General features: G+C 51.3%; 1 protein-coding gene across 6 annotated transcripts in view; it reads left to right on the forward strand.

Moving 5' to 3' along the window:
* Positions 1-26906, forward strand: part of LOC119954232 (thyroid hormone receptor alpha) — a 403063-nt gene that overhangs the window by 317327 nt on the left and 58830 nt on the right. Inside the window, exon 1 of one of the 6 annotated variants that reach the window (XM_038779300.1) lies at positions 24285-24372. The exons of the other annotated variants lie outside the window; for them this stretch is intronic. The gene's annotated coding sequence lies outside the window, so the exon portion shown is untranslated. Of the gene's footprint in view, positions 1-24284; positions 24373-26906 lie in introns of those variants that run through there. 6 annotated transcript variants of the gene reach the window in all.

The following is a 26906-nucleotide window of genomic DNA, read 5'->3' on the forward strand; positions in this document are numbered from 1 at the left end:
CAAATGAGAAGTACAACTTGGATTGCAGGGAGCATGGACCCCCCCCTCTCTGCTCTCCGGGATTAGGCAAAACACATGGTGGACATCAATGATATGCACCACCCACAAATTCACCGACTACCCATCCCAGTGCCACTGTTTGGTCACAGAATGTGCTGGGGGCGGGAGAGGAGATTCATTCTTCCTCATTAATTATTGCCATCTGGTACAGAACAGAGGGAGGCCATTCAGCCCAACATGCCCGTGCTGGTTGCTTGGTAGAATTATCCAATCATTCCCCCTCTCTCCTCAAAGCCCTGTAATAATGTTTTCTTTCAGGTATTTATGCAGTTGCGTGCTTTTTAAAATAAATTTAGAGTACCCAATTCATTTTTTCCAATTAAATGGCAATTTAGCGTGGCCAATCTCCCGACCCTGCACATCTTTGGGTTGTGGGGGTGAAACCCACACAGACACGGGGAGAATGTGCAAACTCCACACGGACAGTGACCCAGGGCCGGGATCGAACCTGGGACCTTGGCGCTGTGAGGCTGCAGGGCTAACCCACTGCGCCACTGTGCTGCCCCTTCAGTTACGTGTTTAAAGCCACAATTGAAGCGGCCCTTCAGGCATTGGCGTCTATATTGTCACAACGCACCGTGCATTAAGACGATTTTGCTCGTCTGCCTCTTGTTCTTTTATCAGACACCTGGGGCAGGATTCTCCAATAATGGGGCTATGATCCCATGCCCGCAAAAGAAAGCAGGCGAATCACTCCAGGCTTTCCTAAAGTAAGTCCGGAGTGATTCACTTACCTGAAGGGGTCTAGCAGGGCCCCGGAGTGCTCCTTGCAGCTCCGGCCGCCGATACGGGGCCCTGCACTTACGGTCAGGGGTCCGCGCATGTGCACGGGGGCGGCCTGCATCGCCCGCCCCGTGAGACATGGACCCCCACCGCAGACCGGCACCTAGAAGGTAGGCCCCCCCCCCCGAGATCGCGCGCGCCCACAGATCTGTGGCCCCCGATCGGTATCCTGACTGTCCTGGAGCCCCCTCCCGCCTTCCCGGTGAAGGGCGGCCGCAGATGCCGAGTACCCGACGGGTGGGACGGGTGGGCCGTCGGGAAGTCAGCCAGCTGCATTCAGTGAATCGCCACGGGGGCCTCTTTCAATAGCCCTCGACCGGCGCCGCGTCGACCCCTCCCCCCCCCCGGCACGCGATTGGCGGCGGTTCTCCGCGGAGCGGTGTCGGATCCGATCTTGGATGCGATTTTGGCACGGAGGTTCGGAGAATTCCGCCCGTGTTATATCCATATTCTCTGGTTCCCAGTCTTTCTGCAGCTTCTGCCTATCCATTCTGTCAAAACCACTCAAAACATCGCTCACCTCTGTCGAATCTCCTCACTGTTTTCTCTTTATTCTTTCATGGGACGTGGACATGGCACGGTGGCCAATATTAGCGCCCCATCCCGAACTGCCCTTGAACTGATTGGCTTGTTGGGCCATTTCAGAGGACAGTTAACAGTCAAACATGTGGCCATGGATCTGGGGTCACATGTCAGCCTGACCAGCTCAGATGTCAGATTTCCTTCCGTGGAGGTCAGTGGTGAACCATGGGAGGGTTTTTTGCAACAATCCATGATGGATGTTGTGGTCGCCCTGTACTGAGACTAGCTTTATAATCCAGATTCATTCATGGAATTTAAATTTCACCAGCTACCAAGGTGGGATTTGTACCCATCTCCCCAGAACACGGGGCAGCACGGTAGCATTGTGGATAGCACAATTGCTTCACAGCTCCAGGGTCCTAGGTTCGATTCCGGCTTGGGTCACTGTCTGTGCGGAGTCTGCACATCCTCCCCGTGTCTGCGTGGGTTTCCTCCGGGTGCTCCGGTTTCCTCCCACAGTCCAAAGATGTGCAGGTTAGGTGGATTGGCCATGATAAATTGCCCATAGTGTCCAAAATTGCCCTTAGTGTTAGGTGGGGTTACTGGGTTATGGGGATAGGATGGAGGTGTTAACCTTGGGTAGGGTGCTCTTTCCAGGAGCTGGTGCAGACTCGATGGGCCGAATGGCCTCCTTCTGCACTGTAAATTCTATGATTAGCCTGGGCCTCTGTCTCCCCTTCTTTGGTCTCAGGATACATTCCCTGCTGTCAGCTGAAAGTGCACATCAGGGGGTGCAATTCACCGGACTGAAGTTAAAGTCCGATTAGTGGCGTGTTTAGTGAGATGTTTCTCGGTGGCTGCATAGCCCCAACCTGGCACCTGAGCAACACTGCCAATCGGGCATCCTGGCCGTACCTGATAGGCACTGCCAGGGTGTCGAGGTAACACTGCCAGGCTGACAGTGCCCCGGTCCAGGATATTACCCTGCCCTGTCCCTGGCCACCCAGGGAGTTCCAATGTCCTGCGTGAGTGACCCTCCGAGCTGCCGCCATGCTTGGTCCACACTTGGGGAATCCAGTGCTCAATGACGCCCGGTTGAGGCCTCGCAGGTGTGTCCCCCGGACGGCGGGTGAATACGGTGTCTGGATATTTAAATGAGCCTCATGGTCCATTTAAATATCATTATCTGGATCACGGCCAGCGAGGGTGTGATGTGGATCGCGCAGGCAACCGCAGGTCTGGTGACTTGCGCAAGTTATCGTGGCCCGACGAGGAGCCCGATTTGGGACTCTCCCGCTATTTAACCATTACTCCTGACACTGGGGCCAGGCGTGCCCAGCGCAAAAATTGTGGCCGTGAATATTCAGTGAGGTGGAGGGGGTGGTGGTGGGGGGAGGGGGGGGGGGGGGGATTATGTGGCAGGGAGGGTGGTTTTCGGTAATGTGAATAAAATGTATGTAAATCTATTAAAATGGGGTTCTCGCTTATTGTGGGCGTGAACTCCATTACGTTACCGACGGGGAGGGCGTGGAAAATCGGGAGATGAGATCTCGCCGGCAAGAATCCCATTTCCCGATTCTCATGAGATTTAGCGCACATGCCGCTGTACTTGTTGACGGTGGACGCGGGCGCTAATTCGCCCCCGTTGTCTTTGGTCCTCGCCGCAAGTTTGGTTCCCAGTCACTGATCTGTCCCTCTCCCTGGCGACTGCCTGAGTCTAAACCAGGCTGACTTAGTCCTGCCGCTGAATTTGAGCCCGGAATGAGCTTTCGATCACATATCCGCACCATCACTCAGACCGCCTACTTCCACCTCCATAACAGCACCAGCCTCGGGTCAGCTCCTGCTGAAACCCTCATCCGTGCCTTTGTGACCCACCAGACTTGACTATTCCAATACACTCCTGGTCGGCCTCCCACCTTCTGCCCTGCATAAATTTCAGGGAATCCACAATTCTGCAGCACATGTCCGAGTCGCACCAAGTTCCATTCACACCTCATCCCTGACCTCGTTGACCGATATCGATTGTGGACAACTTGATTTTAAAATTCACATTTTTTTTTTTCAAACCTCTCCATTGTCTCACCCCTTCCCAATCTCTGGAATCCGCTCCGATCCTCCCAGATATCTGCTCTCCTCCACTTCCCTATCGATGGCTGTGCCTTCAATTGCCCCAAGTCATGGAATATCCATTCTAAACCACTGAACCTCACTACCTCTTCTTCAAAGACAGCCCTTAAACCCTACCTCTTTGACCAAGTTTTTGGTCATCTGACCTAATACCTCCACACGTGGCTTGGTGTCAAATGTTGTTTGGTAATGCTCCTGTCAAGTGCCTCGGGTCGATTTACTATTGAAAGGTGCCATATAAATACAAGTTGTTGTTGTTCCCACTGGGCATGGCCAGACCTGATGAATGAAGAGAATAGTAATGTACGTCGGCTTGAGTGAAATGTATTTGCTATTGTGTACTGTTACCGATACATGAATTAAACCCAATCTGCAGTCTGGAGAACAGCATCGTGTTCTCACGTTATTATTGGACTCTGAGTGCAGCTTCAGTGTTTGTGGTGGGAAGTGACTTGACAGGCACGTGTTAAAATCTCTTGAAAGCTGGCACATAATGTTTCTGAGATGCAAAAGTGCGGCTAACATTGCACAATTTGCGGTGACGCGAGAGAGTTGAGCCACGTGCTCAAGTTATTTACTAACAAGTGTCCTTAATTGTCCTAACTTAGGTGGTGCCCTGGTAAATAGAGAACACTACTATAGTCAGTCTTTTGTATCTGACTCATGGCTGAATCATGCTGTCACGTGGCTGTATATGGAGTCCCGCCAATTTGTACATATGCTCAAACCTGGTTTTGTTCTTTCGCTATTGATTTTCCCTCTCCTGTCTGCTCTCCTGCAGCCCTTGACTTCTTGCTGAAGGCTGGTATCGCAGGTCCACAGTGCTTCTCCTCTGCCTCTTCTTCTCTTCTCAAATGTAGCACAGTTGCTTCTCAGTGCCAGAGATTCGGATTCAATTCTTTTTTTTAATAAGTTTAGAGTTCCCAATTACTATTTTTTTCAAATTAAGGGGCAATTTAGCATGGCCAACCCACCTAACCTGCACATCTTTGGGTTGTGGGGGTGAAACCCACGCAGACACGGGGAGAATGTGCAAACTCCACACGGACAGCGACCCAGGGCCGGGATTCAAACCCGGGTTCTCAGCGCCGCAGTCCCAGTGCTAACCACTGCGCCACGTGCCGCCCCTGACTCTGGTTCAATTATGACCTCGGGTGACTGTGCAGAGTTTGCACGTTCTTCCCGTATCTGCGTTGGTTTCCTCCGGGTGCTCCGGTTTCCTCCCATAAATCTCGAAAGACGTGCTGTTAGGTGATTTGGACATTCTGAATTCTCCTCTGTGTATCTGAACATGAGCCAGAGTGTGGCGACTAGGGGATTTTCACAGTAACTTCATTGCAGTGTTAATGTAAGCCTACTTGCGACACTAATCTAGATTATTATTATTATGGGTGTTGACTGGCTGTTCAGCCAGATGGAGCATCACATCCCCAAAGCAAGTGCACTGAGGCAAATTCTAGCCATCACGGCAGCCCCTCGGTAGCAATTGGCTAGCACGACAGAGAGAAAAGACCAATCGTGGGACTTTCCTGACAAAGAACAAAGAACAATACAGCACGGGAACAGGCCCTTCAGCCCTCCAAGCCTGTTCCGGTCATGATACCACCCTTGGCCAAAACACTCAGCTCTTCCTCGTGCCGTATTCTTCTATACCCATCCTATCCATGTATTTTTCGAGATGCCTTTTGAACACCGTTAATGTATCTGTTCCACAACCTCCTCTGGCAACGTGTTCCAGGCACTCGCCATCCCCATTGTAAAAAACCTGCCCTGCACATCTCCTCTAAACTATGCCGTCTAGTGACTGACCCCCTCCACCCTGGGAAAGAGTGCCTACCCATCCATTCTATCCATGCCCCTCATAATCTTATATAATTCGGCTACATGTTGCTTTATTCAGCTGAGATCTCAGGGAGTCCACAGAAAGTAATGAGTGTTAGGGCGATGCGGTGGCATAGTGGTTAGCGCCGCTGCCTCACAGCACCAGGGACCTGCGTTTCGGGCCACCAGGGATTCCGTCCTCGGGTGACCATCTGTGTGGAGTTTGTACTTTCTCCCAGTGTCTACGTGGGTTTCCTCCCATAGTCCAACGATGTGCAGGTTAGGTGGATTGGCCGTGCTAAATTGCACCCAAGTGTCCAGGGGCTCGGTGGGATAGCGGGAATGGGGCAGGGGAATGGGCCTGGATGGGGAGCTGCTTCGGAGAGTCGGTGCCAATTCGATGGGCCGAATGGCCTTCTTCTGCACTGTCGGGATTCTATGAATTTAGTTTCATTTGACTTTAAAAAGTGTCATGATGGCTTACTGCGAGTGTGCAAAGATGACAAGTAAAATATTACCCTATTTATAGGATATACCAAGTACCGATATGAAAGCTGATACTCTGGAATCCAGAAAATTACTTTTTTCTAAATTATGAGAGTAGAGCCATAGGTGCGAACTAATAAAAGGACTGATATCAAGAAATCCTCACACAAGGATTGATTCCACCCAACCCTCCGTCCCCTGTCCCCACAGCACCTTCCCAGTGAGAAAGTTGACATCTGATATGATTTGAACTCATGTCCCAACACTTATGAGTGGGGCGCCAACCGGGACCTGGGATTCATGTCGCATTACATTCATCCCCCTGCATCTGGCCTGGGCTTGCGAAATCCTACCAACTGTCCTGGTGTGAGACAATTCACACCTCTTTAACCTGGTAAGAAGTCTCACAACACCAGGTTAAAGTCCAACAGGTTTGTTTCAAACCCGAGCTTTCGGAGCGCAGCTCTGCAGTGAGGATCTCCGCTTGCCGGTGGAGAAAACAGGATTAAGTGTGGCCTTGTCGGGGAGTTCCTCACTGAGGCTCAAACCTGTGACCCAAGCCGGGAAACACCCGGCTAAACGCGCTCGTTATGGGTCTCTGATCCCATTCTGGTACATTCTGCCAAACTGTCTCCCTATTTCTATCCAACTCAGCAGCACAGATGTTAGTAATTAGAATATCTACCTTCTCCAGATGTCACCACGATACTGGCAATAATCAGAAGATTATTTATTAGATTTTCTTGGCCAAGACAAAAAAACAATAATTAGAGACTGCTTCATAATTGTAGTTCTTTTGAAAGATGAACTCATTGACATCCTTTTTGGCTGAATGCACAGTGGTTAGCATTGTTGCTTCGCAGCGCCAGGGTCCCAAGTTCGATTCTCGACTTGTGCCTGTGCGAAGTCTGCACGTTCTCCCCGTGTCTGCGTGGGTTTTCTCCGGGAGCTGTGCGAAGTCTGCACGTTCTCCCCGTGTCTGCGTGGGTTTTCTCCGGGAGCTGTGCAAAGTCTGCACTTTCTCCCCGTGTCTGCGTGGGTTTTCTCCGGGTGCCTATGCAAAGTCTGCACGTTCTCCCCGTGTCTGCGTGGGTTTTCTCCGATTGCCTATGCAAAGTCTGCACGTTCTCCCCGTGTCTGCGTGGGTTTTCTCCGGGAGCTGTGCGAAGTCTGCACGTTCTCCCCGTGTCTGCGTGGGTTTTCTCCGGGAGCTGTGCGAAGTCTGCACGTTCTCCCCGTGTCTGCGTGGGTTTTCTCCGGGAGCTGTGCGAAGTCTGCACTTTCTCCCCGTGTCTGCGTGGGTTTTCTCCGGGAGCTGTGCGAAGTCTGCACGTTCTCCCCGTGTCTGCGTGGGTTTTCTCCTACAAGTCCCGAAAGATGTGCTGTTAGGTGAATTGGACATTCTGGGCTGGTTTCTCTGTTTCAGCAGCTAAGTGCCGGCGCCAGCGGAGCATGTGTGGTACTTTTCGACCACAATATCAACGTCAATCCCTCACCGATTTCAGGACCAGTGAGGGACCAGCACCGGCGCCGGGTGAAACTCCCGCGCCGAAATCGGCCGGAGAATGGCCGGGTCACGGGCCGCGCATGCGCGCGACTGACGACCTGCAGTGGTTGTGCCGCACAACATAACGCCGGCCGTGCGCGGACCGAACCCGTCAACCGAGACCCCATAGGCCACCCCCTGGCCACCCCCCACCAGTCCCCTCAGCCCTTGCAGTAGCCCCCCCCGGCCAGCCGCACCGATCCCGGGCGAGTGTGGATGCGCTGGACAGAGTCCACGGCTGCCAGGCCGGGTCCCCGCACGGCTGAGGCCACACGCGCCCCGCGCCATTGGGAACTCAGCCCATCGGGAGCAGGGCGGGTGGGCCGGCCGATGATGCCCCAACACCATTGCAGCGGCGCACAGCGCGCATCACGATGACACCAGGGGGCGGAGCCTAGCTGACCAGCGTCGAACTGGCGGCGGCCCCCATTTCGGCGTTGGGGCCCATTCTCCGCCCGATCACCGCACATTATTTTGGCGTCAGGCAACAAAGAATCCCACCCTCTGAATTCCCCCTCAGTGTCCCCGAACAGGTGCCGGAGTGTGGCAACTAGGGGGTTTTCACAGCATTGTTAATGTTAGCCTAATTGTGACAATAATAAATATTCCATTTTATTATTATTATAGAGCAGAAAACAATGCTAAAAATTTGGGTAATTAATAGATCATCTTGTTTGTCACCAATGCTTCGGAAAAGAAAAAACTCAATATAAACTTTACCAGAATAAAGGGGCTGAAATGTGACTAGTTTTTCTTCAAACAATTACAAAAAACAGCTGAGCAGACACTGCTTTGAGCAAACAGTGAACATTCTATTATAAAGCTGAATTAATCGTACATCCTGGGAACATAGGTGAGTTCACATTCCAAATTGCCATCCAAATTTAACCCATAGCACCAGGGCCATGGCCAAAAACATCAATCCAAAAACTTTTAATCCTTGGGTCCTTTCAGACTGATGTTTGGAATGATTTGTGGTGAGTTTGGTGCCATCCCGTGGCCAAGTAGTGCAATTACACACACACACACACACACACTTATTGGGTTTTGCGTCAGTTGCCTGCCGAATCCCACCGGTGTCATTTACGCATGGTCCTACCCGGCGGGACCTCCCCGTTCTGGCTGCAGGGGTTGCCCTTGTTGGGGGGGGGTGGGGGCGAGGGGAGCCGACTCCAGGGGGGGGGGGGGGGGGGGGGGGGCCTCCACGGTGGACAAGCATCTTCGATTGAAAGCAATCGATCGGCGGGCGGGCTCATTCCATGGGGCCGTATGTTCCTCCGCGCCGGACCCCTGTAGGGCTCCATCATGTTGCTCGCGGGCCGGCGCGGAGACGGCTGTGGCGCCCGCATCCGTGGGCCCACGCCGGCCGTGGCGCGCCGGCTTTCGGCGCGGAGCAGCGGACAGCACTCCGTCGCCATTCTTGCCCCCCCCCCCCAGGAAGGGGTGAACGCCTGGGCCTGGAGGCCCATTGACGCCGGCGCCACTCACGCCAGTTTTGAAGCCGGCGTCAACACTTGGCCAGAATATCGGAGAATCCCGGTCAGGGACTCCACTGGGAAAGGCCGACGCAAAGTGGGACAAAAATTATAAGCAGAAATAAAGTTTTGAGAACACATAGCATGTTTTTTTAAACTGATGCAGACATTTTAAACCCAGTTGCTGTTTCTCCTCCCACACATAGTGGTGCACAAGGCAACGAGGGATCCCAGAAAATATCAGCTTTGGGGTAAGCGAGGAAGTCTCAGGGTCTTGGAGCACAGATTGAAAGTAGGCCTTAAAGTGGAGAGTCCTGGGATCACACTGGGATCACAGGTCTGGTGGTGCTGGAATGTTCTGGATCAAATACGTTGAAGAGAGGGCGGTCTATCAATTTGAAAACCCCGGGAAACGCAGATCCCGAAGTCAAGGCTTGATCAAAGAGATAGGCTTCAAGGAGGGGCTGGTTTAGCACAGTGGGCTAAACAGCTGGCTTATAATGCAGAACAAGGCCAGCAGCGCGGGTTCAATTCCCGTACCGGCCTCCCCGAACAGGCGCCGGAATGTGGCGACTAGGGGCTTTTCACAGTAACTTCACTGAAGCCTACTTGTGACAGTAAGTGCTTATATTATTATTATTATTAGGAGTGTCTGAAAAGAAAGAGAGAGTGGTAGAGGGATGGAGAGGTTTAGGGAGGGAATTCCAGAGCGATGAAAATCAAGAAGGTGCCAAAGGCCAGAATTTGGAAGAGTGCAGAGATCGTGAAGGGTTGAGCTGCTGGAACATGTTACAGAGATCAGGAGACCTGAGGCCACTGAGGGATCTTAAAGCATGAAGGATCCTGCGATTGAACCAACGGTGATCCCCGCCGCGGGTTCCCTGGCGGCGGAGGGGGGCAAGCAACGGGGAAACCCATTGACAGCAGTGGGGCCAGAAGGTCCTGTCATCGGCCAATGACAGTCTGCCTCCGCCGCCGCACAACACCCCACGGGGCGGCGGAGGGAAATCCCGTCTCATGCGTGCGTGTACCAGGTTGCTCACCTGACAGAGCCATTCCTGTGCCTTGGAGTGAGGCCAAGATTCTCACCAAAGGATTAGGCTTTCCGTCCGATCTCACCGGCCATAGGCAACAGATATCGGAATTTTGCTCAACAGATTCACGCAGTCATGTTGCAATGACATTACAGCGACTGCATGGGGAGATTCCTTACTAATGAGCCTGTGGAATGATGCTAGTGCTTTTCCTACCTTGGCTTCTCCACTGCAGAACATTTGGGACCTTAATACACTCTGAAAAACTTACTACAGCCAATGAATGATCAGGGCAGTGGACCAGAAATCGTAGATCTATTTATACCATAACTGTAAGCTATGGGAGGCATTGTGCCCAATTAAAATGATTCATCCAATAGCTCAACCAGTACAACAGTGGCTGTAATTAAGTTCCACATGCTGCACTTGCACAGTCAGTGTCAACTCATTTGCACAGTGAGGATGTGACCTCTTCACTCGATTGTGGTGAGCCTGTGGAACTCGCTACCACAGAAAGCAGTTGAGGCCAAAACTGCCTGTTTTCACGAAGGAGTTAGATATACCTCTTGGGGCTAAAGGGATCAAAGGGTATGGGGGGGGGGGTGCAAGTGAGAACAGGCTATTGAGTTGGATCGTCCGTCATGATCATAATGAATGGCGGAGCAGGCTCGAAGGGCCGAATGGCCTTCTCCTGCTTCTGGGGTGGTTTAGCACATTGGGCTAAATCGCTGGCTTTTAAAGCAGACCAAGGCAGGCCAGCAGCACGGTTCAATTCCCGTACCAGCCTCCCCAAACAGGCGCCGGAATGTGGCAACTAGGGGCTTTTCACAGTAACTTAATTGCAACCTACTCGTGACAATAAGCGATTTTCATTTCATTTCATTTTCTGTGTTTCTATGTAATTCTTTGCACAAATTACGGAAAATAGCCTTTCAGCGGCAAACAGTTGTACACATTTAACCGAGCTACCAAAAATGATTCATTAACCAATTTGAAAAGTTCCTCCTTGGTCATGGATCAATGAATTAACATCCTGCATTGAGTTTCCTTTTCTGTGTTTGGCCCCTGAACTCACTAACCCGTGTGATGGGATTCGGTTCCCATGGTTACCAGCTATCCTCAGCTGTCTCACTCCAGTGTGCTCAGCAATCGAACTCGAGCCTTTTCCAGCCGAGTCCTCTTGTAGAATCCAAGAGCACTTTGCCTGCCGGGCTCACTGACTGGTAGCCCAGAATGGGAATTTTGAAAACGTTCCTTTAACGTTCCCCCCCCCCCCCCCCACCCACAACTCGCCGAGCCTGTGGAACACTGCCGCCAGTGGTACAACCTCAGCCCAGGCCGGAATGGGTTAACTCAGCCTTGCTGTAGACGAGGCTTGGGGACCTCCTTGAGCTGAGTAACTCAGTACCTTGCTGGATGCTGTATTGACCCAGTGAATCACTGGGAGGGACTTCCTGGTCTGGTTGTCGGCAGAGGTTTTGTGGTTTTGTGCAAGAGTAAATGAGCTCCAGACTTTCGGTTAATGAATCCGGTCCAATCCATAACACCTCAGTGAACCTCGGCAATTACATCTCACAATGCCCAGCTGTCATAGAGTCATCGAATTTAATGGCACAGAATGAGGCCCTACGGCCCATCATGTCTGCGCCAGCCATCAAGCACCTATCTATTCTAATCCTATTTCCCAGCGCTTGGCCCGTAGCCTTGTACGATATGGAGTTTCAAGTTCTCATCAAAATGCTTCTTACTTCTACCAATGCTTTGGCATTTAGTGACTAAAGTCTTCTCTTTGAATTTGGTAGGCCTGACGATTTCGGACTGTTCGCTGGACACACGCTGAACCAGAATCCTAAAGTCTGTTTAATATTTTAAACGAGAACTTTCGCACCAAGGATCCTCAGTGGTTCAGTTGGTAGCATTTCCCCCTCTCAGCTGGAAGGGCCTCGGTTTAGGTCCCACTCTATGGGTGGTCTTTAACGGAGATGGCCGAAGAACCGTTGAGAGTCTTGCATCAGCACTTTTTGGGAAGCCCCCCCCCCCCTAAATGAAGCATTAATCAGGCATTTCACTGGGCAGCGAGGAGCCGTCCCCAGTTCAAGGACACTGGGCCGCCCGCTAAGAGCTGCCGGCCAATCAGAGGCCGCCAATTTTTCATTGATTGCCACGCTTCCGGGAAGATGGCAGCCTACGCTGGAACTATACCCACCTGAGGTCGACCAGCGATCACCATGGACTCGGTCACGGGTGAGTGATAGGTGGGGGTGGGGTGTCATAAAATGGGTGCGGCAGGATGGGGAGCTGGCAGCAAGGGCAGGGGTTGGCTCCGGTGGGCCCTCTCTTACTGATCAGGCACAGAGTGGAGGAACCCCCCCCCCCCCCACCCCCACCCCCCCCAACCTCTCGGGAGCCCACAAACCTGAGACGGTTTACTCTTTTGACTTCCCACATGGTAATTCGTCTGCCCGCTGCTGGATGATCAGCGGCAATGGGATGGGCCCCTTAAGTGGGCATTGAATTGGGAAAGCCATCCGCAAGCCTTCCTGCCATGGATATAATCAGAGTGAAGGTGGGAAGGCAGTAGGGTCTGCACCCTCCTACCCCATTCAATGCCCCCATGTCTCCAAACACGCCGGGGGCCAAATACAGCCCAATGACTTGTAGGCTGCAGAAGGAATGCGCATGTGGCTCAGCGGGTTGTTAATCAGTCTGCACTCTCCTGCCAATATATTATTATTCAAAGAAGGAACAAGTGCGAAGATAGATCAAACTATAACTTGCCCTCCAAGTCACCATGTATCATCATGACTCGGATGATATCCACCGTTCCTTCATTGTGGCTGGGATTCTGGAATGATCTACCTCACAGAAGCAGAAAAGCACCTTCTCCATACGCATTGCGACAGCAGCTACACTTCAATAGGACTGTGCAACAAGACCTGGGCGTTCACGCACACCGGTCACTGAAGGTAAGCAGGCAGGTGCAGCAGGCGGTAAAGAAGGCAAATGGTACTTTGGACTTCATAGCGAGAGGATTCGAGTAGAGGAGCGGGGATGCCTTGCTGCAATTATACAGGGCCTTGGTGAGGCCACACCTGGAATATTGTGTGCCGTTTGGTCTCCTTATCTGAGGAAGGATGTTCTTGCTATGAGGGGAAGTGTAGTGAAGGTTTACCAGACTGGTTCCTGGAATGGCAAAACTGAAGTTTGAGGAGATGTTCAGTCGGATAGGATTATATTCACTGGAGTTCAGAGGAAAGGGGGGGGGGGTTCTCATAGAAACCTATAAAATGTTAACAGGACTGGACACGGTAAATGCAGGAAGGATGTTCCCGATGGTGGGGGAGTCCAGAACCAGAGATCACGGTCTAAGGATACCACTTAAGGCTGAGTTGAGGAGGAATTTCTTCACAGGGGTGAGCCTGTGGAACACTTTACCCCAGACAGCAGATGAGGACAAAACATTGTAGAGCAGGATTCTCCGTTCCCGCCACCCGCCATTGGGATTTCCCATTAAGGCCAGCCCACACCGCCGGGAAACCCGGGAAAGGGCTACCAGCACAATGGCGGAGAATACCGCTGTGTATGTTTACAAGAAGGAGTTAGATATAGCTCTCGGCTAAAGGGATCAAAGGGTATGGGGGAAAGTGGGAACAGGCTATTGAGTTGGATGAGCAGCCATGATCGTGATGAATGGCGGAGCAGGCTCGAAGGGCTGAATGGCCTCCTCCTGCTCCTATTTTCTGTGTTTCAATGAAGTTTTAAAAGGTGCTATATAAATGAAAGTTCTTCCTTTAACCAAGGATGGGGAATAGGTTCTGGCCTTGTCAGTGGCACACGTACCCCAAGAACTAATAAAGCATGCATATTAATAAGATCATAGATTTATATGCACCTTATGTGCGGCACTACAAAGATCTAAGGGTGACCCGTGAGGACAACAGCAAGTTGGACATTTCTGGAACAATGTCCATTCCCACATAAATGCACGATAGGTTCCACCGTGACCACTCCAAAATCAATTGCCTTTGAGAAGCATTCCCTGCCCTCCTCCCACAAGGAAAGCATGGTAGCACAGTGGCTAGCACTGTCGCTTAGAGCTCCAGGGTCCCAGGTTCGATTCCCGGCTTGGGCCACTGTCTGTGTGGAGTTGGCACGTTCTCCCCGTGTCTGCGTGGGTTTCCTCCGGGTGCTCCGATTTCCTGCCACAGTCCAAATATGTGCAGGTTAGGTGGATTGGCCGTGTTAAATTGCCCCTTAGTGTCCAAAGGGGTTGGGTGGGGTTGCTGGGTTGCGGGGATGGGGTGGAGATGTGGGCTTAAGTGGGGTGCTCTTTCCAAGGGCCCGTGCAGACTTGATGGGCTGAATGGCATCCTTCTGCACTGTAAATTCTATGTCTACTAATTGTGGGGTCAACATATGACCACTCATTTGGCCTGAATGACCACTCCTAATTTTATTTCCTGACCGACAGTCAAATCCAACTGACCATTTCCCATCATGTGACAGGCCTTTTGGCCATGGCTGAGTTCCCAGGCCGAATAAACAGCTCTGCAGGCAGAATAGCTCTTCTCTTCCTTTCCACTGTAACCTATGACCTTCCCAGACAGGCAGCGGCAGGAAGGCCCCCCATCTCCCCGTAAGCTGAACCGGGCCTAGCCCGACAGCCGACAACAAGTAGGGCCACACCGTGAGGCCAGAGTCAAAATCCCTAAGGGATGGTGCCTTGCTCAGGGGGAAGGGTTGGCTTGGCACGGTGTGGGGAGCAGAGGGACTGACTCATTCCAAAGCTGCAGGAAATGAAAGAGATCTCAGTGCTGTAATCGTTCTGCGGCGTGTACTGGCAGCAGCAAGAGTGGAGGATTTACTCTGCGCAAGCATCAGTTAAGAGCGGATAAATGTGCTGGAATTCTGTGCACACTGTTTAAGCGTAGGGGCTGCCTGAACTCACTTTGGACCACAAACACATTGAACACTGCAAAAGCAAAAAGGGATGTTTGCTTCCCTCTTAAGTGTTTGATTCAGTGGAGGTGGTAACTAATATTTCAAAGGTGAGGGAATGAGTGACTTTTACACTGGTGGGGGGGGGGGGGGGGGGGGGGGGGGGCGCGGCTTGACCCAGCAAAGGAGGGAGCTGATCTAGTCTGTTCCTGTAGGTCTCATGTCGTCTCCCGTAGCAGTGGAGAAACCGGGACAGTTTTATTGCTTGTCATTTGAAGCTGGGCTCTTCAGGTTGTTTGGGAAGTTCCAACAAGAGGCACTACTGCAATAGCAGAAACATAGCAACAGGCCGTCATCCCGGGGTGCCAGCAGTCAGACTGGATTTAAACATATTGGAAGCGGCTCTTCCAATCCACACGCTGGCTCCTTATGCCACCCGTTCTCTGTGGCCTTTTTGTTTTACCAACTCCTGCTGGAGCCTCTCGTTTGTGTTGGTCTCACCACCCGTGCTTTTTCAGTCGGGGGCTGTGACACGAGGGGTAAAGCCATTAACTGCAGATTGGATCATTTCAAGTTCTTTAAATTGGAGAGGGAATTAGAGCCTGCTTTTTTCTCAGTCCTCTCCTCTGGCCACACTTGCTGATTCGACGGGCACCAGGACCCTCAGGAAATGTCGGGGCTCTCTGAATTAGTGGATTGCCATGGTTCCCTCTTCTGTGTCCATTTTGTGAATTTAAAGACACTAGCAGAGCACCTCATTTGCATTGGGCCGAGTGTCCAAAATACTAATACTCTTTATTCGTGTCACAAGCAGACTTGCATTAACACTGCAGTGAAGTTACTGTGACAATCCCCGAGTCGCCGCACTTCGGCGCCTGTTCGGGTACACTGAGGGAGAATAATAACAATAATCTTTATTGTCACAAGTAGGCTTACATTAACACAGCAATTACGTTACCGTGAAAAGCCCCGAGTCGCCACACTCCAGCGCCTGATCGGGTACACAGAGGGAGAATTCAGAATGTCCAATTCACCAACAGCACGTCTTTCGGGATTTGTGGGAGGAAACCGGAGCACCCGGAGGAAACCCACGCAGACACGGGGAGAACGTGCAGACTCCGCACAGACAGTGACCCAAGCCGGGAATCGAACCTGGGACCCTGGAGCTGTGAAATACTAAGTTGGTGGTCAATTTTATATCAATTCCTTACTGCATTTTTGTGCTCAGTCCTATCGAACATTTAATTGACAGGCAACTATTGGTCAGGGGAAGGGAGGGGTGCGGGAAGGGTTGCGTTATTCTGTCTTCCTGCTCTATTTCCTCGCGTATATTTTTAAAACTCCTTCAAGATGTTGGCTGCCTCTTCCCAAAATCCTGGAATAGCTAACTTGGCAAAACTGTACCCATCAGGTAACCACGTGACCTATCGAGGTGCAGGGGGAAGGTACTCATCATCAGCAGGAGAGATTCCTGGGTTTGTGGTTGGGTTTGCCTGGAGAGATTGATTCATGTTCCCTTTGGGTTTCGGCCTGCAGAGTTTCTCTTCAGTTTTTGCAATAATTAATCCCTCCTGTGTCGCTGCACTTCCCAGCGTTGGATTCAATCCTGTGGTTGCTTTGTCCTGTGAGGCTCTGGCTTCTCTGTTTCTCCGTGCTTTGGGCCTTTTTGCTTTTCCCTCAGGTTGGCCCAATGTTTCTCCACCAGTGGATGGGTTCTTTTGGTGACCTGCCTCCTCCGATATGGTGCAAGATGGAAATGGTTGTGCTCCTCCCCGAATCTGCTGCACAAAGCATCCGCCCGCCCTGGCCTGTCCAAAAAAAAAAGGCTCACATTTATATAGCCGCCACCTCGGCTCCTCCCGGAACGTTTACCAGCCAATGTCGTACTTTTGAAGTGTAGTTGCTGTTGTAACGAAGGAAGCAAGATAGGCAGTTTGCACACAAACAGCAAATGTATCATGTTTCTTGTAATGTTGATTGAGGGATGTGGTGAATGTGATTCACACCGGATTATAATCTGTATATACATGTGTCTGTATTGTAAATGCAGTTGCACTACCTGTCCTCCAGGGGGAGTAGCCCTGGGAATGCTCGAGTTGTATGGGGCTTCTCCCTTGGCTCTGCCCAGGACTCCTCCCCCGGAAGCTGCTGTATAAAAGCTCAGTGCCACATGGTCAGCCGGCCAGTTCACCGAAAGTTCAATGGCTAACCGGCTGGCTCTGTTGTGAGTATATTAAAACCGCTATTCTAATCCTACAAGCACGTGTCCGTAGAATTGTTGGTTCCAACAAGGGATAAATATGGTCGGGGCACCCCGGGGAGATATCCTCTGCCTGTTTTCCACAATGGGTGCCATGGGATTTTTTTACAGAGGACAGACGGGATTTCAGTTTATCATTTTGTCTGAACGGCAGAAACTCTGTCAGTGCAACACTCCATCAAGCTTCAAGTGTCTCTCCTGTTAGGGTGGAGATCGACCTCTCCACCCTGTGCCCTGGCGTGGCGGGGGGACCTGCTGGAATTCTTAACGCTTGAGAAGCTCAAATTTGAACTGAGGGGAAGGATGGAGGGGTTCTACAATTCATGGGCGTTATTCATTATGCACTTTGGAGAATTGGATCACATCGAACATTGGGGAACAGCTGGAGGGTTAGGGTGAGGGGGGCTCTATATGTTAATTGTGACTATGGGTGATTCCTGATTCCTTTTTGTCATTTGTTTGTTAACACGCGAGCTAATGTTTGGGGTTTGGTGGGAGGATTGGATCGTTGTTATTATGGGGATTGACATTACATTCGTTACTGATTATTGTTTATTGTTGGGTGTAAATTTGGGAGAAAATGTGAAAAAGGAGGAGAATAAAAAATATATTTTTTTAAAGTCTCAAGTGTCTGGAGTGGGATTTGAACACACCTGCCGCGATTGTACGGCCTCGTCTCGCCTGACTTGGTAATGCGACGAGGCCGGTAAATCTCACGAGAGGTGGTGGGTCGGGGCCCAGAAATTCCCGGGGAGGAGGACTGAATTGTGCTGCGACTGGGAGGGGGGGCCAGCCACTGGACTTCGCTCTTGGGTTGTCCGCTCAAAATGGCTTCCCAATAGCAGAATTCCATAGGGAATCCCTTGCAATCCCCGCCGTGCAAATATTTGCATGGCGAAGGATTGGGAATTGCTTCCTGAATTGTGCTCCCAGTGGGAGCGCAAATCAGGTGCAGTTCGGCTCTGGCGGGAGAACCGTTCCTGAGGCTAAGTGTTGACGCCAGTGCAGGATTTGTGGAGTTCTATGACAGCAAAGCTGGTGCCGCACCTGGACCGATTCAGCAACTGTGGAGGGGCTAGCGCCAGAGCCACGTGGAACACAATCGATTCCAATGAGAAACGGTGCGGGATTCGCCAGGTTCGTGATTGACCCTCAGGAGGCTGACAAGCTGCAGACGCATAGACGCACGTCACTCCCCACACACACCATCCCAGCCAACAAGATGGCACTGGTTGCCATGGAGGACACCCACCCTGCTGATGGATCAGTTGGAGCCAGAGGGACCTAGGGGGATGGCCTGGGGGGACATCCAAACAACCTGTGGCCTTATGTTCACAGTGGGTAGTCAGCGACGTGAGCAGCTGCTTGGCTGCCTTGCAGGCCGCGGCAATGGTGCGCCATGCCTGTCCACCCCGTCCCGACAGCCCACCTCCTGGCCGCCCCCCCCTGCTACTCCTCCTAGCCCTGGCAGAAGCCCCCCCGACCAGCGGCACAACTGTCAGCAAACTGTGGTGATGTTAGACGCTTTCCGTAACCCCCCCCCCCCTCTCTCTCTCTCTCTCTCTCTCTCCCGCATCAGCCACGATGCCGGTTTCACGATTTTTAAAAGAACAAGTGAAACCCGCCGTCAAGGATTCGGCCCATCGGAGGCGAATAATCGCGGAGGACCCAGAGAATACCAGGTCAGGCCTGCTCATGGTATGCAAACGGTGTTTGCTGTACATGCATTCCGGAACGCGTTGGCGCCGCTGTGACGGAGAATTGCGATTTGCCGTCAAATCGGCGCCCGCCGCGATTTCGCCGTTGGAACCGATTCTCTGCCCAATCACATTTCCCGATTTCGCCGTCAGCCAACGAAGACTCCTGCCCACGGTCTCCCAAAGGGAGAATCCTGCTGGTGGTGTGGTTTCTCGTCCCCTTCCACAGCAGGAAATACTTCCCATTCCCGGCCCCACCATGGGACTTGTCCCAGATGGGAGAATTTGCTTTATGTCTCTAAAAGGGAATATCTGACATTTGTGCTATTTTTGAAAGGTTCCCAGATGGCAGCGGGAATTCCAGTGTGCCACCCTGCCCAGAGCCCGACCACCCGGGGACCTCTGATGGTCTGGGAGACTCTCCCAGATGCCTTTGCGCCTGGTCCACATTTGTGTGGGCCAGTGATCAATGGCGCCCTGGTGAGGTGGTTAGTTCCCGGGCCTCAGGAGAATCGAGTGCAGACATATTTAAATTAGCCTAATGGCGCATTTAAGTACGTTAATCTTGAGGCCCCTCCTCACGAGGTGTAATGGCCTCATCATGTCACCAAGTTGGGTGTGACAGTGCCATTCAACCGCACCTGATATCTCATAAATAAACAAAATTCTACGGGCGCGATTCTCCGAGGTGCGGAGAATCGGCGCCATTTGCGCCGGCGTGTTTGACGCGGCGCGGGTCGCAGGCCGCTGTACGCGGCGAGGCCGCCGATTCTCCGGCCGCGTGGAAAAAGCAGAGTCCAGGCCGGCTGATTCCAGCGTCCCACGGCTGGCGCCACGCCAAACGCGCCGGCGCAAATGGCGCCGATTCTCCGCACCTCGGAGAATCGTGCCCGGGCGGCGTGGCGCGGTTGCGGGATTCTCCAGCCCGGCGGTGGGGGGGGGGGCTTGGAGAATCGCCTCCTCTGTCTCCATTTCGGAGAATCGCGCCCCACAAGTTCTGGAAATCTGAAATGAAAACAGAACGGGCTGCTTCAGCATCATCGGTGTAGAGAGAAACAGATCATTTTTCAGGTCGCTGAGCTTTCATCAGCATCAGAACAGATGCTGCCTGGCCTGCTGAGCTTTCCCGACACAAGTTCTGTTTTGACTGCCTCCCGCTCAACGTGACAACATTAAACATTAGTCCCAGAGGCATTCATTCATTCTTAGAAAGGGGAGGATTGACAAGTGGTGGGATTTCAGTTCTGAGGAGAAGTTAGAATTGTTCCACCTGGGTTTAGAGAAGGTTGAGGATAGGGACCTAACGGAGGTTATAACTATGAGCGCTGGGCAGCACGGTGGCCTAGTGGTTAGCACAACCGCCTCACGGCGCTGAGGTGCCAGGTTCGATCCCGGCTCTGGGTCACTGTCCGTGTGGAGTTTGCACATTCTCCCCGTGTCTGCGTGGGTTTCTCCCCCACAACCCAAAAATGTGCAGAGTAGGTGGATTGGCCACGCTAAATTGCCCCTTAATTGGAAAAAATAATTGGGTAATCTAAATTTATAAAAAAAAAAAATAACTATGAGCGCTGAGGCTGCAATGGTGGGGCGGGGGGTGGGGGGTGGGGCGGTGGAAGTCGATTCCAGAAGTTACTGTAAAAGAAAGTTGGACTGACACTTGACTTGGTGGGGAAATTACAAGGTCGTAGACACAAAAACGGGGATGTGCGGCTGAGCATATCTTCTCTTTGAATGAGCTAGTAGTGATGTGTCAGGTCGAATGGTCTCCGTCTGTGCTGTACGTCTCTATGCCTCTTTTCATCCAGCGTTCTGCCATCTCTCTGTGTAAGTGGTCAGCAGACCAGAAAGCATTAATGCATTAAGTGTTAATGTAAGCCGACTTGTGACAATAAAGATTATTATTATATAAAAATACTGAGTTTACATGAAGCATGCTGCATCCTTGGTGCTTTTATCAAAACATTGTTTGTTATAATAATGTAGTGAACATGTATAAAACAAGAATTTGTTATCAATTATAAACATGGAAAAAAAACAGCAGCTACAGTAATCTATATATATAACTCTTAATGAACCCCCTTTATTGAAGGGCAGGATTGGCAAGACCATAAATATCTAGTTAACCGATGAATCAATCTTTTGATTAAAGGAGTGAGTCGCCGACTCTTATTAAATGATCGAGGTAAAATTGCAATTGCACATAGGCTCGGAGGCAAATTTATATGGCCCTATCCGAAATTCAGTGCTAATTGCTGAATATAATCGAGCATTGGAACTGTTTCGAAAGATCTGCAAATAGGCTTCAGACTGTTTTGTGACTCCGAGCATATTTCCACACTACTGACCACGAAAACTGTTAGTCCCTCCTCTCTCTATTTTAAATAAATGCCTGTCCACTTGTACTGATCTCACGTGTCTGTGAATGCGTATGTATTCAATCGCACAACTCATCCAGTTAACACAGCTCCCGGTGCCTTCAATACTTGAAATATGGAAGGCACCATGTCGCTCAGAAAGGGGAGACATGGATGTCTGACTAAGGAAATGCCTTTTACTTTCTCTTACTCTTCATTTTAGCTTTGAGCTGTGTTTCAAAGTTCAATGATAAATCTATGACTCATTTTCAGATCTATGACCTTCCATCATAGTGCTGCCTGATCTGCTGACTATTTCCAGTTCTGTCTGTTTTAAATTCAGGTACTCCGCATTCAGGGGCTGGTTAGCTCAATTATCCTGTCCTCAATTATCCTGACCTCGTGAGGAGGGGCCTCAAGATTAACGTACTTAAATGCGCCATTAGGCTAATTTAAATATGTCTGCACTCGATTCTCCTGAGGCCCGGGAACTAACCACCTCACCAGGGCGCCAATGTTGACAGAAATTCAATGCACCAGGGGATACTGGATAGTGATTAAGAACAGGGAAACTAGATGATTTTCTTCCTCTCCTTTGCCTGGGACAAGAAAGCTTTAGGGCGGGATTCTCCAAGCCTGCGGCAGAGCGTCCACGCCGTTTTACGACGGCGTAAACAGGCCACTCCCACGACTAATTCTGGACCCTCCAGGGGGGCCAGATCCCGGCGCGAACTGTGCGACGTGGGATCTGCGCATGCGCAGTTGCGCTGGCGCCAATGAGGACATGCGCAGTGGCACCGGCGCCAACGCACGCATGCGCAGTGGCATCCTTCAACGCGCCGGCCCCGACGCAACATGGCGCAGGGCTACAGGGGCCGGCGTGTAGGAAAGGAGGCCCCCAGCCACAGAGGCCGGCCCGCTGATTGGTGGGTCGCGATCGTGGGCCAGGCCACTTTTGAAAACATTGATTAGAATTAGAATTAGAACAGTACAGCACAGAACAGGCCCTTCGGCCCTCGATGTTGTGCCGAGCAATGATCACCCTACTCAAGCCGACATATACCTATACCAGTAACCCAACAACCCCCATTAACCTTATTGTTTAGGACACTAAGGGCAATTTAGCCTGGCCAATCCACCTAACCCGCACATCTTTGGACTGTGGGAGGAAACCGGAGCACCCGGAGGAAACTCACGCACACACGGGGAGGATGTGCAGACTCCGCACAGACAGTGACCCAGCCGGGAATCGAACCTGGGACCCTGGAGCTGTGAAGCATTTATGCTAACCACTGTGCTATCGTGCTGCCCGATCTAGAAGGGCAAGAGCAGCAGATACCTGGGAACACCACCACTTGGAAGTTCCCCTTCAAGTCACTCACTCACTCACTCTGAGTTAGAAATATATCGTCGTTTGTTCACTGTTGCTGGGTCAAAATCCTGGAAGTCCCTGCCTAACAGCACAGTGGGTGCACCTACACTTCAGGGACTCCAGCAGTTCAAGAAGGCTCACCACCGCCACCTTCTCAAGGGCAATTAGGGATGGGCAGTAAATGCTGGCCTAGCTAGTGACACCCACATCCCATAGATACATTTTTTTAAATAAGGGGTGTCTCATTTTAGATGGAGATGAGGAGGAATTTCTTCCCTCAGAGGGTTTGTATTTGGAATTCTGTCCCTCAGCAAGGAGTGGGGGTTGGGTCACTAAATGTATTCAAGGGTGGGTTAGACAGATTTTCAAGTGACGAGGTGAGTCGAGGGTTATGGGGAGCAGGCCAGAAGCTGAATTTAAGATCGCATCAGATTAGCCATGATTTTATTGACTGGCGGAACAGGGCCTAAGGGGCCAAATGGCCTGTTCCTACTCCTATTGCCTATGTTTTTATTTGCACATCCAAAGTACTTAATTCTTGCGTGCGATCTTCCAGCCATACAACGGCGGAAAAGCATCTCACCGCGATGCAGCGCGGCTGGTGAAAGCCGGGAGATTACACTCCCGGGATCAAACTGGCTCGCAACGCCTCGAGAGATTAGACCTTGCAAAGGGAATCCCGCCCACAATGGGCGGGGTCACGTTTTGGCAAATCTGCATGTTAGAGGGAGGCAGTAAGCCTTACTCTATAAAGTGCAGCTTCCCGAGGTACCTGAGGCTTTGCGGTTCATTTGGGTGAGTGCCGTTTGGAGACGGAACAGAGCTCGTGGGGGGTCTCCAAGGGGATCGGAAGCTTCAGCTGCACCCCCTTTGGGCAGGGTGGTGCCATGGCACTGCTGGTGCCACCTGAGTACTCTGGCAGTGACACCTGGGTGCCAGCCTGGAACTGCCAAAGTGCCCAGGTGGCACAGGCAGGGGCATTGCCAAGGTGCCAGCCTGGCAGTGTCAAGCTGACATTTTTCGTGTGTGATTGGGTTGGAGTTGCCCGCTGTGGGTGTTGGGGAGGTGGTTGCGTTCAGGGCGGAGGGGGGGGGGGGTGGGGGGGGGGGGGTGGTTTGGGCCTCGGAGATCGGGACTACAACAGAGCTCCCCGTTGTAAAAAACGGGGCTATGTGTGGCCTTGGCCAGAGGGTTCCCATTCGGGCAAGTGCCGGGAACCACGCGGGAATCTAGTTCCCTTTTGGGAAGATCACGCCCCTTGTTTCAGGCAGGGGCCCTGAATTTTCACACCGGTGCCCCCACCAATATGGCAGCTGCCACCCTTGATGCATAGACTGTGCGTCTGCATATTGGTTGTCACAGTGGACATTTGGGCACTCCACATTATCTCTGTACACCAGACACAATTCCAGTAATGTCCCGGTCAAAGTACCTAAGCAGGAGCAAAATGGAATGGTGAATGAATAAAAGAATCATACGAGTTTTTCTGTTGCCCGAGCAACCAGTTGTGCCTTGGCCCGCCACATACTAAAGAGATTATAGAATATTTTGCATTAACAGCGCGCTTTCCTCTGTCAGTCAAGCAAGTGTACAACCCAGCTTCTCCATTGTGCCTTTTGGCTCATGAACAGGGACTTCGCTCTAATCCAGTGTGACACAGTTCATTTTTAATCTTGTCGGAAAAGGAAATCACAGACAATACCTCCCCCCCCCGCTTCAAAAATCGTTAGTGACCCAGTTTTGAAAATAGATTTGGCTGCAACAGCTTACTCCAGTTGTAAATGGGACAAAAATTAAATGCTGCAAAGTCTGAGGCAGTCGATCAGGCAGAACCTGAAAGGACAAAATACGACCAGATTGGATCTCTTGCTGATTGTAGGGAGACAGATTGGAGGTGAGTGTTGGAAGGATGGATTGGCTAGCAAGATACTTTATGATCAACCCGACCTCAAAAGGAACATGGGTCGAATCGCATTTGTTTTGGAGATTTTCTTTGCTTCTGACAATTATTACATATCGTCCAGTGTTTGATCATTATCGGCAGCAATTTAATTTGCTCCCTTACCACATTTGCTTTCTCTTTCCCCGTACCTTATGGCACACATGAGTCTATTGCAGTGTGGGTCAATGCCCTTGACCTCTTCATTTCCCCCCACTGCCCTCCTTCCATGAGGTGGTTCAGTGAGTCACACGCTCACCTCTCAGTCAGAAGGTTGTGGGTTCAACTGCTGAACTGCCGGACCATGTTGTCTCTCAGATAAAATGTTAAACTGAGGCCCCGCCCATCCTCTCAGGTGGGCATTAAGAGAAGAGTAAGATGTTCTCTCCAGTGTCTTGCTAATATATATCCTGAATATTGCTGAAAAGAGGGACAGTGTGGCTGAAGCTTTTCGTCTTAAACTCATCAGAAAAATGCAAGAATGCCAAATTTCAAAAGCCCACAACATTTACACTACAGGAGAAAAGGGAGCTGATTAGTTGGCAATTTGTAACATGTCCCCTACCTGTAGGAACCAATTGTTTGAGCTAGCGAAATTGGTCATTACATTTGGGGGATGTGTGGAGAGGTAAAGGGCTGGAGAGGGTGAGGGACGTGTTTCTGGTGGGGCGGTTGGCCAGCTGGGAAGAGTTGAAGGAGAAGGCAGGGCTTGGGGGAGCAGATGCATTCAGTATGCAATAGGGATGTTTTACTGCAAAACAGTTGGCGGGGGGCAGGGGGATCAGACTCCGGGGAGGGGGCCTCCACGGCGTCCAGCGATCTGGAGGGGGCCTACCCCCTTCCACGCGGGCCCGCTGTAGGCCCATGTTGCTCGGCGTCGGCGCAGTAACGGCCACCATGTGCATGCGTCGGTGCAGAGATGGCCGTCGCACGCATGCATGGACCGGCGCCGGCAGTGCAGGACCTTCTTTCGCCGCCTGAGCAGAGCGCAGCACTGGATTAAAGAGGCTAGATTCAGAAAGAATGTTGGGGGAGTCCAGAACTAGGGGTCATAGTTTGAGAATAAGGGGTAAACATTTTAGGACTGAGGTGAGGAGAAATTTCTTCACCCAGAGAGTGGTGAACCTGTGGCGTTCACTCCCACAAAAAGTAGTTGTATGATTTCCAGAAGGAATTAGATATCGCTCTTGGGGCTAAAGGGAACTGGGGATATGGGGGGAAGGCGGGATCAGAGTATTGAACTCGATGATCAGGCATGATTATAATGAATGACGGAGCGGGCTCGAAGGGCCGAATGGCCTCCTCCTGTCTCTATCTTCTACATGTATGAAGGATGAGAGGAGATTTGATAGAGGAGTTCAAAATCATAAAGGGCCTGGATCGAGTCGACAGGGAGAAACTGTTCCCATTGGCGGATCAAGAACCGAAGGACACCGATTTGAGGTGATTGGAAAAAAGAAGCAACAATGACCTGAGTAAAAATATTTTTCTACGCTGCGAGCGGTTAGGATTTGGAATGCAGTGCCTGAGAGAGCAGTGGAAGCAGGTTAAATCTTGGCTTTCAAAAGGGAATTGGATGGTTATCCAAAGAGGAAAAATTTACTGGGCTTCGTGGATAAAGAGGGGCAATGGGAATAGCTGAGTCTTACAGACAGCCGACACAGACATGATGGGCTGAATGGCCTACTGTCCAGTAAACACTCGATGATTTTCTAAACATTTCCACTAAAAAGGCTGACCACATTTTCCCGGGAAATTGAGATCCATTCCTGTCACGAACCTGACTGCGAGTAGTTAACCAAGACGAGGCGAATGATCACACCTTGGCGGGTTTTCTTTTGACATAGTATTCCTCAGCTCCTATCCAGGAATAATTACTGAGCTGTCAAGAGACGTTTTCTGGCCTTTTCCTATCTCTACCAATGCCATTTGTTGACTGATGAAATGATCCTTCGATTACCCCTCTCTTTGGGCAACTGCCTCAGTCCTGTGTAGTCACTTCCATGAGATAAACCTACTGAAACTGGAGCCATGGGAACCCTGTGGACTCCTGAGACAGGAGGTAACAAGGCCCCAAGGCATCTGAAGGAAGCGGGAATGCAGCTGGCGAGCTTACCACCATTTGACATGAGACAGGGTAATGGGGCTCTAATTTGTGTCTGATTTTTTTTGTATCTCCTGCTGATAATTTATGGAACACCTTGGTAACCTTAAAGGCTGGTGCTTCCAACTCATAACACATAAACACAAGCATACTTGAAAGATCGATCTATCCTTTCAAAGGCCTGAATTTTTCACACATCCGACACATGATTGGAGGGCACGGAAGTGGGCGCGAACCCGTTTCTGGCTGTGATCGTACCCAGAATGCAATTTCCGGCTAATTAGCAGGCAGCCAGCATGAAACGCACACTGGGAAAGGCTGGAGCGAGGTGGCTACTCATGGGCAACATCTGCCTGGCAAATCAGACCATATGGGCAGCATGGTA

The sequence above is a fragment of the Scyliorhinus canicula genome, chromosome 19 (genome assembly GCF_902713615.1).
Source record: "Scyliorhinus canicula chromosome 19, sScyCan1.1, whole genome shotgun sequence".
NCBI classification, from domain to species: Eukaryota; Metazoa; Chordata; class Chondrichthyes; order Carcharhiniformes; family Scyliorhinidae; genus Scyliorhinus; species Scyliorhinus canicula.